The sequence below is a fragment of the Macaca thibetana genome, chromosome 9, assembly GCF_024542745.1.
Source record: "Macaca thibetana thibetana isolate TM-01 chromosome 9, ASM2454274v1, whole genome shotgun sequence".
Lineage (NCBI taxonomy): Eukaryota > Metazoa > Chordata > Mammalia > Primates > Cercopithecidae > Macaca > Macaca thibetana.
In genome coordinates, this window is record NC_065586.1 from 103,690,636 (window position 1) to 103,704,785 (window position 14,150).

The 14,150-nt window shown below is 38.5% G+C and overlaps 1 long non-coding RNA gene across 1 annotated transcript in view; it reads right to left on the reverse strand.

The window, feature by feature from the left end:
- Positions 1-664: 664 nt before the first annotated feature.
- LOC126962735 (uncharacterized) overlaps positions 665-14,150 on the reverse strand; it is a 29,678-nt gene continuing 16,192 nt past the window's right edge. Inside the window, exons 2-3 of the long non-coding RNA XR_007728795.1 lie at positions 949-1,166; positions 665-827 (exon numbers count right to left, since the gene is read on the reverse strand). This is a non-coding gene — a long non-coding RNA (uncharacterized LOC126962735). The remainder of the gene's footprint in view (positions 828-948; positions 1,167-14,150) is intronic.

Sequence of the window (14,150 nt, forward strand, 5' to 3'; positions counted from 1 at the left end):
ACTGAAAGATTAATACTACTAGTCCTAAAGTGTACATGTGATGAGTCCATATGGCTTGGCCTCTTCAAAGCATGCATGTTTCAGAGTAGCTTGACTTTTTGTGGCAGCTTAAGGCTCCAAAGACAAGTGTTCCTGCAAATCAAGTAGAAGTTGCCATTGGCCTAGGAACCAGGCAGTGTCGATTCTGTTGCACTGTACTGATTACACGCAAGTCATCTGCCCATGTAGATTCAAAGGAGAGTGAGCATATTGGTGAATATAATGTCAAAAATCCATAGGCCAAGTACAGGGGCTCAGGCCTGTAATCCCAGCACTTTCAAAGTTGAGGCTGGAGGATTACCTGAGGCCAGGAGTTTGAGACCAGGCTGGGTAACATAGCAAGGTCTTGTCTCTACAAAAAATAAGGAAAAAAAAAAAATTAGCTAGGTGTGGTGTCATGCACTCATGGTCCCAGCCAATTAGGAGGATGAGGTAGAAGGCTTGAGCTCAGGAGGCTGTGACTAGAGTGAGCTGTAATTTTTCCACTGCACTCCAGCCTAGTAGACAGAACTAGATTCTGTCTCGAGAAAAAAAAAATCACAATTATTAAAATAAAATTAAACTGCAACCATTCATCTTCTGAGAACCAACTTTATATCTCTCCCATATCTAAAATACTCTTACCTGTTTTGGAGACACCTACCTTCCCTCCACCCATACCGAATCTCATTCATTTTATTACCAGGTTCAAGGTCCAGCATATCAACATTGAAGTCAGTTCCCATGTGCATGAGACTCCTTGTGTGCGTTCCTCTACTGTGATTCCTCTATATCTGAAGAAGCATGCTCTATACAAAACAAGAAATTTACCCCATGGATAACAACATACAATGTCAAAACTGACATAGAATATCTGCTACAAAAGCTATCATTCAAAAACAGGGTAAATGGGAGGCAGCCAGTGCTTACTGAGTAAAATTATCCTGAAATTCAGCTGCACACATGTGGGTAGTTTTGTGATTAGGGCTCACTCTCACTTCTTGGGTATTATTCTCCATGACTTTTGGTTCTACTTTCTGAGTTGTCTTTCAAAAGAAATAGTCTGTAGTTGTAACACAGTGCAGTCGTCATCCCTTCATCCATAGTTCCACTTTCTGTGATTTCTGTTACTCCTGGTCAACTGTAGTCTGAAAATATTAAATGGAAAATTCCAGAAAGAAGCAATTCATAAATTTTAAACTGCATTACCTCCTTAGTAGCATAATAAAATCTCATGCCATTCTGCTTCATTCTTCCCTATCCCTCCTGGGTGCGAATCATCCCTTTGTCCAGCCTGCGCATGCTGTCTACACTACCTGACTGTTATTCACTTAGTAGACATCTCGGCTATCACACCCACCATGTAGGTAATGCAATGCTTGTGGACAAGTAACCCTTATTTTACTTAATAATAGTCCCAAAGCACAAGAGAAGTGATACTGGCAATTTGGATATGCCAAAGAGAAGCTATAAAGTACTTTCTTTAAGTAAAACAATGAAAGTTCTTGACGTAATAAGGAAAAGAAAAAAACTGTATGCTGAGGTTGCCAAGGACTACAGTAAGAACAAATCTTCTATCTATAATATTGGGAAGGAAAGAAATATGTTCTAGTTTAGCTGGTTTCACCTCAAACCGCAAAAATTACAGCCAGAGTTTGTAATATGTGCTTGGTTAAGATGGAAAGGGCATTAAATTTGTGGGTGGAAGACATGAACTGAAATGTGTTCCAACAGGCAGCAACTGGGTTCAGTACTACACATGGCTTCAGGCATCCACTGGGGGGTCTTGGAACGAATTCCACATGTATAAAGGGAGACTACTGTGGCCATCTCATCTGATTTCTGCCCATGGAAATTTGGGAACTCAAAAGCCTCTCTTCAGTTTGTATAGTGTTCCTGTTTGTCAAAACTGGGACTAAAAAAAAAAAAAAAAAAAAAAAAAAAAAAAAAAAAAAAAAAAAACTATAATATTACAATACAATCTTTGGTACTGTAATATAAACCATTACAATACAATTTTTAAAATGATTATGAACTTCCTGTTTATCATTTTATCATCCACTCAATTATGCCAAAGCCAAACCTACAACTCTCTTAGAAATAATCCCTTCTTGACCTTAAACACCCTATGAGTTTCTTGTGGAAAAATGCTCTTAAGATTCTTAAAAACCCTATTGTTTAACAGAGGACTGTTAGAAACACAATCGAGAATCATCAGGTGCCTTTTATGTGCCTGAAGTGTCTATAAAGCACTGACTTAGCTCTGAGGTCTCAACAAAGGATCTTACAATTGAGGTCTGTACTTGATCTTTGCCCTGAGGCTGCTTATTACTTTGAGAACCTTCTACTGATCGAACAGACTTTTCTGAGCATTTAACATTTCTTCCAGTTTCCATTAGACAACTGATTGGTTCATTCTTTAGTTCATATCCCTCCTCTTCTAACTTTACTACACACAGCTTGAAGAAGGCAGGTGGCACCTTCAACACTCTCTTTAACTAGATTATCAAGTTCATTAAATGTATTTTCTGTTTTATGGGAGATGACAGTTTTGCTGAACTTTCAGCCACTACATATCAAGATTTTCCTTTCTTCTAACTTCGAGTAAGAGTTTGCTCCTTATACTTTCATACTTCACCAACAGTCTTCTTGAGTCTCTTCCACCTTTCACCTGCCACCGGGTCTCAATGCCAGTGTCACATTTTAAATCCTTTTTTTATTGAATAATGAAAATTTCCAATCCCTTGCATGTGATTTAAGCTGGGAAAATAAGATACTTGTTCAGGCCAAGACTATTTCTTAAACCTTTGCAAAACAGAGTCTTCACTTTTGGAGGGCTAACCTATATAGAGAATTTTAGGCCTAGAATTAGTGGAGACCATTTTGCTACCATTTTTGTAACAGAGCGCAGACTTGACTACTTGACATTTGCAAAGCCAATAAAAAGGACAAAGTGCAATGAAAGGAAGGTGACTTTACTTTCATTGTTAGCAGTGGGTAAGCAGCCAGCTTATGCTTCCAGAAACCCCTTCAAACTTTAGGTTGGGAAGAGGAGTTTTTAAAAAAAAGGAACTTGGAATGGAAGGCATGCAGGAGGGATGTTGGGTATAAGTTCTGTGTATTTTGTTCTGGTGGCTATCTCAAGCCACCGTCCCCTTGGAGTGAAGGCTGGTATCATCTCAGCAATGACTGGGTTTTAGACTGGCTACCCTGAGGTAATCTCCGGAATTTTGCAAATGAGGTAATCTCCGGAATTCTGCAAAAGTGCATGAGGTAAAGGAGTACATAGTGGGAAAGGAAGGGAGGGGAGTTTCAAAGTATCTTTCAAGGCTGTATTTTAAGACTAAGGAAAAAGGTTTCTACTGTTTGTTTTAATATTAACATCTTGGGAGAGAAGAAAGGAGACAAGAAAAAATGTTTTAAAATATATTTTGAAACTAAATTACTAAGTTACACATTTTGACTGTTCAGTAATTAATATGGAGAAAAGTAAGCTGAAAGACAGAAAGAGAGAGAGATATTACTGATGAACTTGTTTCTAGCTCTGCCTACTGTCAGAAAAGCTATCTGGATTTTTCAATGTCATGAGACAACAAATCTCCTCTTTTGTTTAAATAATTTTCACTTAGATTTTTGAATAATATATCTTTGAAAATACATACTCAACCCTCCACCAACAGCTGTGTTCATTCTGCTCCATCTACATGGAAGGAAGCCTCCTTCCTCTCTGCATAGGTTAGTACTACCTGTCACTCAACCTTTGGTCAAAGCCCGCCTCCGCTGAGAAATCTCTCTCAGCCCAGCAGATAACAATGACTTTTTCCTCCAACTATTCACTGCACTAGAGATCTAGGACTCAGGTGCTTTACGCTGTATCACACGGCACTCCAAGTTGTCCTTTGGTTAAAACTTGGTTAAAAGTCCCAATTGCACTGCCCTTGAAAGTCTCTGCAATAACCTCTACCAAGTTAGAAGTTCTATTTTCTCCTGGCCCCTGGCCTCCATCTTTGACATTGCACATGACTTTTATGTTTATTTCCACTTTGGATTTGGACATTTAAATTCCTGAACTACTTTTTCATAAATATTTCACTGATGTCAAGCATTGATGAGTTCTGCAACTGAACATTTGTGTATCATTGGGAGAGAGTGCAATCCATAGCGCAGTTTTCCACCATCTTATTCATTTCCCCACTACTTTTTTAGCTTCCTCCAACTCCTGTATTCTCAGTCTCCACCCTCACATTCTAAGAGCAAAATAAATCCTTCTTATTTTACCATACAGATTGGTTTGGTGGATATAATTTTTTACTTAGTAATATACTATCCCAAGGGGTTTGTCCAAGTATTTCTTCTAAAAATATATAGTAAAACCTAAGAGAAACCTCAGTAAATACAATTATCTCCACCTCACTACAACTTACACATATGTTGGTTTTCTAGCTAGGCTTTGGTAACTGTGGCGTAATACAGAAAGGAGAACAGCTTTAAGTTTAGGTAGGTTTGAGTGGGAATCCTGACTCCACTGCTTTCTTGAAAGTCACTTAACCTCTATGAACGCTAATTTTTTCATGTATTAAATTGAGATCATGATAGCTACTTCAAAGATGAACCAATGTGTATAATGTGCCCTTGGAAGCTCCATAGATGTTAAATGTCCAGCTCTGCCTTCTGTGTTTAGCACTTGTCACACTGCCTGGCATGAGCAAGGTGCTCAGTAGACAACTGATGATGTAACGATGGCAGTGCCCTGAGATCACAGCATAGTATTATACTACAGATACAACTGGGCTTCACACACTGTGGTTCTGACTGGCTTCTGAAGAAAGTCCAACCCCTTTTAGCCACTGGGAGCCTCCTTCCTGGCCTGAGTTATACCTATATGTTTTTTTCAATGCACTAAATTTCCAGTCTTTGCTCAAAACTGTCATTCAGAGATGTGAATAAAACATCAAAATAAAAAAAAAACACCAATAGATTTTGTGGGGAGAAACTAAAAAAGGTAAAAAAAAAACCACTTTCTTCTGGGAAAACCATAGTTCTGTTGACGTGTGTGTGTGTGTGTGTGTGTGTGTGTGTGTGTGTGTGTGTGTATGTATGTATTAGTCTGGGTTGCCATAACAAATAAATAAACTGGGTGGCTTATAAACAAAAGACATTATTTCTCACAGTTCTGAAGGATGGAAATAACTCAAAGCAATGGCAGATTGAGTGACTGGTAAGGGCCCACTTCCTGGCTCATAGATAGCTAGCCTTCTTCTCACTGTGTCCTCATATGGCTAAAGGCGTGAGGGAGGTCTCTGTGATTTCTTTAAGAGGGGCTCTAGTTCCACAGGCCTCTATTGTCATGACCTAATCACCTTCCAAATGCCCTGCCTCCACTCCACACACCCTTCCATTAGAGATTACATTTCAACCACCGAAATTAAAGGGAACACAAATATTCAGGCTTTAGCAACACACACACACACACACACGCACACACACATTTATATGGACACACTGAAGAATCACCACCTAGAGTAACGCCTAGTAAAATTCCTTAAAGATGCAAAACAAAAATCTTCCAATGAATGCTTGTCTCCAGAGAGGCATCTCATCCTTATTGTCTGCTACATCTTTCGATGAATCACTTTTAAGCTTGCTCCAAAAATTTGAACGCTCTTTTTAAAGGTCATTATATATGGCTAATGAAGATGGCAACATTGACTGTCAGAGGCATGGCTGGTAGTTTCCAAGAGTATAATACCACTGCATGTGTGGAACTAATAACATCTCCATTTTGGTTCAAGATATTGCAAAGAAAAATTTAGTTTTGCTTCGATAAAAAGAACAGTCTTGAGAGCTGTAGAACCCATGCCCTAAATGAGATTTGGTAATAGTAAGGGAAAGGAAAACCCTTTAATAGGCATCAACTCTTCTTTGATAAAAATAACAGAATCAATTAAAAAGTATGTCAACCTCTCCGTGAAATGCTAAAACCCAAAGAGAAAGTCTTACTGTTGCTTATCAAGATAAGGAATTCAAACATACTACAAAACAATGAAAATGTATCTCAGAGAGAGAGAGAAACACTAAATCACACCAAAAGCATGAAACTGGGAATATGTTTCCTTTCATGATCATCAATCAGTAATCATCTCTTTTGAAAGCAAGGTACACTAGATAATTAAAAAAGAGAATGGACACAATATCTGCCTCTGAGCTATCAACATCTCACTGATAAAACAAGACTTAGGGGTCATTTACCATGGCTGCTATTCCTGTGACTACTTTTGCCTGCAGTAAGTTTCTGTGAACTTCAATGGCAAGTTTTGGCTTCCTTTATTTATTTATGCATTTGTTCTTTTTGTCTGTAAATATTCAACTGAGTGAGGCATTTAAGAGTCCTGAGCCTAAGCCATCTGAAAATATTTTGTATTATCTGAAATAATTTTGTTGTGATTTTTTCCTCTTATTCACCTATTCATTTATTATCAAAATAGCTACTAAATTGCCCATTATGTCTACAGTTCTATAGCATTAGAGATATAACATTGATAGACACACATATTTGCCCTCAAATGCATTCTATTCTAGAAATAGAAAGATAATTAAGTAGACAATTTCCCTGTAGTGAATTAAATGTTTTGAGGGGTTAAGAATGAGATTTTTTGCGGTAACACTTCCTGGTCAGAAATGTCATTGTGGTAGCATTGTGTCACCTTGGAAATGTGTAAGGTGTCAACTACAGTTCCCAGAGATCCATTTCCAGTTAGGGGGAGCTACAGAAGACATTACTGTGTGAGATTTGGAGGATAGGAGGGGAGCGGTAGTCACTGAGCAGCTTTATTGTGAGGGACCTGCTGATTTACCTCATTGGTGGGAGACAGCTGCTAGATCTGCAAGTGCTCCACCTTTTCTGGATCCTCTTGTAACTCTTCTGATCTCTGGGCCAGATGTGGGTGTTTTGCTCCACAGCAAAGGGGCCCAGCTTCTGCAGGATACCTACACCCCTAAGATCAGAAACAACAAGAAGTGACACATGTTTTTTTTACTTTATTCTCCTGGGACTCCAAATTGTGCCTGTGGGTTCTGACTTATTCTTAATCTCCCCCACCCCCTCAACATGTATAATCTCTTCTCAACTTTCTGACTCATGGACTTCAAATTCTAGCATCACAATGCAAAGGTCATATTCTTATAGAAATTGCTTTACCAGTTTCTATTCCACAATAGAAATTGCTTTACCAGTTTCCACAATTGCCTTTAACAGGTCCAATGTCTGTTAAAGGCAACTTTATATACATATATATTCAATTGCATTGCTATTATATAGAGGTTTTTTAGTACTAGCGATAGGTACACACTATATATAAGTGTATATTTCTTATTGGTTCTGCTTCTCTGATTGAGTGCTTACTGATGCAGTCATTTAGTTAACAAAGATTTTCAGATGTAGGTCCCCATGGGGATCTGCAGGAGGCTCTTAATAAGATTACCTAACTCCTTTCAGGAGTGTTGTGAAACTAAATAAGGATCTATCTGTCTATCTATCTATCCACCTTTTAATTATCTATCCATCTATATGTCATCTAAAACAGTACCTAGCACATAGTGAGTGTCACATAAGATAATTACTCATCTCTGACTTTCTTTAGGCCTAATCTGGGTTCAAGACTCATTCTAGGTCAGTGGCCATGAGTAACCAGCCCCTTTCTAGGATTATTTTTTCAACGCCTTTTCTAGGGTATCTTGAACATATTTCTCAAGAGACATGAGAGACAGAAGGGCCTGATCTTTCTGTAAGAAATATCCCAATGGAAGATTTGTCCCCTGTGGAATGCTGATCTCATCTCTGCTCAGCATACTCTTTTGAAGGAATCAATAGATTTTGTTCTTAAGATGATATATGTTCAGAAATCTGACACTTCAATTTTGTCACTCATATACCAGAAATAACCCCCTCCCTCTTGCCTGGCAGATTCCCCAGTCCTTCAAAATGAAGGCTTTGAAAGTGAGGATTTGCCATGAATATGAAAATTATAAAGTTGGCATTTTATCTCAGCAGATCATTTATCCTACAAAGTACTGTGTGTAAATTAAAATTTCTTTTCTTTTCCGTCTCAAACCCCCACTTTTTTATACTTAATTAAATTTATCTTTGTCTGACTTAACCTTCAGAAGTTTGTGTCTCCACGCTCTTCATCAAGTGGATTTCTGAAGGCTCCTGTTTTGGGTGAACTCTGTTACATGGATTCTTCTAGTAATGTGCCTGGAAATGGAAGCTGAGCAATTTACAATCACCTCATGTGTTCCAATACTAAAAAAGCCTCTATATAATTGCAATGCAATTGAATATGTTTAAAAAATAATACAAGTAGAATGTTTAAATACCTCAACTAAGAACATTTTGGATGAATTTTTAAAATATGCCTTTACTTTAGAAATTAATGCATTTTGTTTAGTTCATGAGAAGATGAATTTTCTTAAACTATGATTAAGAATACATTTAAATTAAAATGCACTCATAAGATAGAACACGAGGACTTAAAACTCTCATCCAACTTAAAACATCCAATGGAAGTAATTTCTTTTGTCTACTTAGACATAGTTTATGGCATCTATATTGTGCTAGAGGGACAATAACAAAGTTTGCAACTCAATGAGAACACCAAAATTGATTTAGGTTTTTTTCATCAGAGCATATCTTTATTTCAATCACCATGAGAAAGTAAAGGCTTAAAATTCTAAATTTAATTTTTAAATAACATCCAAGTTTTCTTCTCTAAGAAAACTTCCTAGTGATTTATAATGGTGTAACTTTTTTCTTCGGAAAGCTGAAGTAATTTGTGCATTTTATCTTGGAGTTGTAATGGTGGAGGAAGATTTCAAGTGAAAGCTATTGAAAAAGATTAAATTATCTATGAAGCTAAAGTTGTAGTCTATTAATTATCAACATCGTATGCTATTTAAGACAACTGAAATATTTTGATTAATTAGCATAGCTTAGGAAAAGCTAGTAAGTTTACAGCTCTTCATGCCTATTACCATGTGAATAATTTGATGTTAAACTATAAAATATTGACAACAGGATTCCGAAAATAACAGAGAAATAAGAATTAGAATTGTCAGAGGCCTTCCTAGAGCCTATAGCTCTTGAGTCCAACTCTGGTGACTAATAGGATTTGAATGAGCATGAGGGAAAAGGGAAGGGGGCTTGAAAAAATATATGAAGTGTGAACTGAGCATGGTATGTAGTGGAAGGGGGTGAGCTTTGAGTTTAGAAGCCATTATGACTTGACCACAATAGATGTTTGGGTGAAGGAGAAAGGACAAGATGGAGGAAGGTTAACAAGAAGGCATAATCCATGTTGCTTCCGGGTTCTTCCTCACCAACTTTCCCGCGCGCGGGGAAAATGCAGCCCGCCCCGGGAAGATGCAGATCAACCGAGCATGTGCCAGGTGATGTCAATCCAAAGAGATCGAAACTTACCCGGCCACGCCTATGGAGACGCCCCTATCACACCCTTATCCCACCCACTGCCCTCCCCCTTCCAGTACCAATGCATAAAAGTCTGCCACTGGCAGGAGCCAGTGTGACTTCTTCGGCCCCCGCATTTGTGGACCGGACAACATCACTCGAGAGCCCTGGCGCGACTTCCCTGGCCCCCCACACCTGAGGACCAGAGAACCTCGTCCGAGAGCGTGTGCATATTTGCAATAAAAGACTGCCACTTTCTTATGTACTTTGGCCTCATGTTTAATTATTTAGCTCTCCTAAATTAAATTAAATGAAACAAAACAATAGACACTGGGAACTCCTAGAGGGAGGAGGGAAGGAGTAGGCCAGGGCTGAAAAACTGCTAGATACTTGTCATGCGCATCCGTGTGAAGAGACCACCAAACAGGCTTTGTGTGAGCAACATGGCTGTTTATTTCACCTGGGTGCAGGCGGGCTGAGTCCGAAAAGAGAGTCAGCAAAGGGAGATAAGTGTGGGGCCATTTTATAGGATTTGGGTAGGTAAAGGAAAATTACAGTCAAAGGGGGGTTGTTCTCTGGCGGGCAGGAGTGGGGGTCACAAGGTGCTCAATGGGGGAGCTTTTTGAGCCAGGATGAGCCAGGAAGAGGAATTTCACAAGATGATATCATGGCTTAAGGCAAGGACTGGCCATTTTCACTTCTTTTGTGGTGGAATGTCATCAGTTAAGGCAAGGCAGGGCATTTGCACTTCTTTTGTGTTTCTTCAGTTACTTCAGGCCATCTGGGCGTAGACGTGCAAGTCACAGGGGATGTAATGGCTTGGCTTGGGCTCAGAGGCCTGACAATACTATGCTCAGTACCTGACTGACAGGATCATTTCTACCCTGAGCCTCAGCATTATGCAATATAATCAGGTAACAAACCTACACATGTACCCTCTGAATCTAAAATAAATGTTGAAAAAGAAAAAAAAAAAAAAGAATCCATTGTGACTACGCAAAACAGCATCTCTGAAGCCTCAAAGAATCCAGAATTGCTGTGAATAAATAGAAATTTTTTTCCAATGAACTTAATGAGAATAAGTGCCTTTACCATACCTTGCAATTTCTGAAAACTAAATGACATTAATTTTCAGACTGAAATAGTTTGCTATTAGCTCAGCACAATAAATGAAAATAGATCCAAAGCTAGGGGCATATCTGTGGAATTTCAGAATTCCAAATATAAAGAGAATTCCCTAAAAGGTTCTACAGTGGCAAAAATGTATGGAGTTCAGAACGCTATCAGACATCTCAATAGAAGCCTCGGGTGTCAAAGACAGCAAAACTGTAACTTCAATAATATTGAGGAAAAATCATAAATATATTATTTAGAAATGCCAAGGTAAATATATCTAAATCATTAAATAGGAGTTTCTCCCAGGGAGCAGATTTGGAGATCATAAAATATTAGAGCAGAAATTTCTGTGTTTTGTTCATTTTTATATTTGGTTTTATTTATTAATTAATTAATTTATTTATTTGAGACAGGGTCTTACTCTGTTTCCCAGGTCGAAGTGCAATGGCCTGATCATGGCTCACTGCAGCCTTGACCTCCAGAGCTCAAATGATTCTCCAATCATCTGGCTCCTGATTAGCTAGGACTACAGCTGTGTGCCACCACACCTGGCTACTTTTTCATGTTTTTTGTAGAGATGGGATATGCCCTGTTGCCCAGGCTGGTCTAGAACTCCTGAGCTCAAGCAATCTGCCCATCTTGGCCTCCAAAAGTGCTGGGATTGTAGGTGTGAGCCAGTACGCCTGGCCTATATTTGAATGTTAACTTTAAAATTAAAAAAAACATATAAAAATGTAAATTGAAAATGAGGAACATTAAGAGTTCTATGATCAGTGAGAGCTTCCAAAAATGTATGAATGATCCTCTGCTCTGAACTAGATCAAATGATCTCCCAAAGACTAAAAATATTACAATGTAAAGAACAGTTAGGATTTGCTAAAAATTATCACACAATGACTTAATTTGTGGTCTTATCCAAACAAATGTGCTAATGGGAGGAATTCTTTTTACCAAATTAGAATGCTTTAGTTGGTTCCAGCCAGGCCAATTGGAAGATATTCAGCAAAATTGGTACAAAAATATATCCTTATTCAAACTAAGATTTTTAGAAGGTCTTCACTGAACTTTCTACTGTATTTGGAGTTATTTCCCAGGTATTCTTATGCTTGTGCTGTGTACTAGAGGCTCAGAACAGGTCTGATCCAGGCCTCCTTGGTAATCATGGTTCCTCAGACCCTCCTGAGGCAAAGCTGGCCTTTCTTGGGTTTACTTTCCTGGGTATTTCAATCACTTTTGTGCCATTTTCTCTACTGGATGAATCTTTAGTCCACTGTAGGAACTGAGACTTAATAAATAATATTAGGTACGTTTAAATTGTTCTTTATGGAAAGGCATACATTTTGTTAGTGGATGACTACTTGTAAATAACCTAGAAAGTTGGATTGACAATAAACTCAAATATGAGTTTTCAGTGTAATATGGTCTTCAAAACTGTTGATGGGATCTTTTAAAATGTTTTTTTATTTTTGAGACAGTCTTGCTCTATCGCCCAGGCTGGAGTGCAGGGGCGCAACCTCCACCTCCCATGTTCAAGCAATTCTCCTGCCTCAGCCCCCTGAGTAGCTGGGACTACAGGTGCCTGCCACCACACCCAGCTAACTTTTGTATTTTTAGTAGAGACGGTGTTTCACCATGTTGGTCAGGCTGGTCTCGAACTCCTGACTTCATGATCTGCCTACCTAGGTCTCCCAAAGTTCTGGGATTACAGGCGTGAGCCACCACGCCCGGCTAATGGGATCTTAGCAAATAGTAATAGCATTTTCTGTCCTCTTTCTTGTTGCTATTCACATTACAGCTACAGTTCGAACTTTAGAGTCAACCATTTAGTAGACTGAGATATACAGCAGTAAACTTGGAGTAGAGAGACTGGCATGTCTCCACTCTACCAACAGAAGGGACAGTGCAGGGCATGAAGACTGCCTCACCTGGAGATGAAGCTTTGGTGGAACATGAAGACTGAGTTTTAATACCTGAAAAAGCTGCCCTTCAGGGAAAGAATGAGACCAGTCTCGCTGCTGCAGTTGTTGTTATTTTGTTGTGTGAAAGAGTAGAACTAGCACAAGTTGATGGAGTTTCTTCATAAAGAAGAGACACTCTCTGATTTAAAATGTCTGCATAAGAAGATTGTGATCTCTCTATCCCTAGAGATCCTCAAGCAGAACCAATAGGTTCCAAGATCAAGACTGGTTCTGAGTGTTTTATAATTTTGTAGAATTACTCAAATGTGAGAACAGACAAACAAGTATTAGAAAGTGAAATGAGGTCAATTATAAGAACCTTTGAATTGCATTACTCACCTTTGTACAATCTCTACCACAAATATCAACTCCTCAGCAGAATATCTTATACTGAGTCAAATTGGGTACATGCCTTACTGAGAAGCGTCCATGGACAGTGAACTATCTCTAGGACAGGGGTGGCAAATACATACCCTCTACACTTCCTCTCACCCATCATTAAAGACTTAGAATGCTCTTATGTTGTCAGCGTGCAACCTCAGCATCCTCCTGAAAACAATATGCAGTCACTATAAATTGGAGTGGCATGACAGATGCAACCTGCTGCCATCTCTGCTCTGGGATACATTTGACCTCTTGCCACATGTCCCATCAGTACATCAGCAACTGTATTAATCTACCCGAAAATATCTTTTTTATCTTCACCACATTGATACTTATCTTATACCTAGTAATTAATGCTTAGGTGTTGACTATTTTATTTCATTTGTTTGTTTCTTTGCTTTTTAATAGGACCACCACATAAAATTGTTTTTTTTTTAATGGACTACTGTATACAATTTTTTTTTTTAAGACAGAGTCTCTCTCCATCACACAGACTGGAGTGCAGTGGTACTATCTCAGCTCACTGCAACCTCCACCTCCCAGGTTCAAGCAACTCTCCTGCCTCAGCCTCCCAAGTAGCTGGGATTACAGGCATCTGCCACCACACCTGGCTAATGTTTGCATTTTTAGAAGAGATGGGGTTTCACCATGTTGGCCAGGCTGGTCTTGAACTCCTGGCCTCAAGTGATCCACCCACCTCGGCCTCCCAAAGGGCTGGGATGTAATTGTTTTGGTTGTTTACTGAACAACTCTAATGGAGTCTCATTTACATTAAAAATCAATATAGACATATGTCTATAAGAATAAGGTAAAATGAGGTAAATAATAACTTGTGAATTGTATTACTCACCCTAGTACACTCTACCACAAATATCAACTCCTCAGCAGAATATCTTATACAGAGTCAAATTGGGTACATGCCTTACTGAGAAGTGTCAAGGGACAGTGAACACTTCTTTATTAACATTAAAGATTAATTTTATATTAATATTTATATATTAATAAAATTTATATATACAGTAATTTTCAACAAATGATAAAGAGAATTTTCTTTTTCACATAAAAGCTAGTGATGGGATTCCATTAGCTTGTAAACAATTAGAATATAAATTGAACTAAATACATATTTAAAACATAGAGCAGTAATGAATTTTCACCACTATCCCATCCAATTTTCACATATCACAGATGAGAAGCTTAAAGCCCAAAAA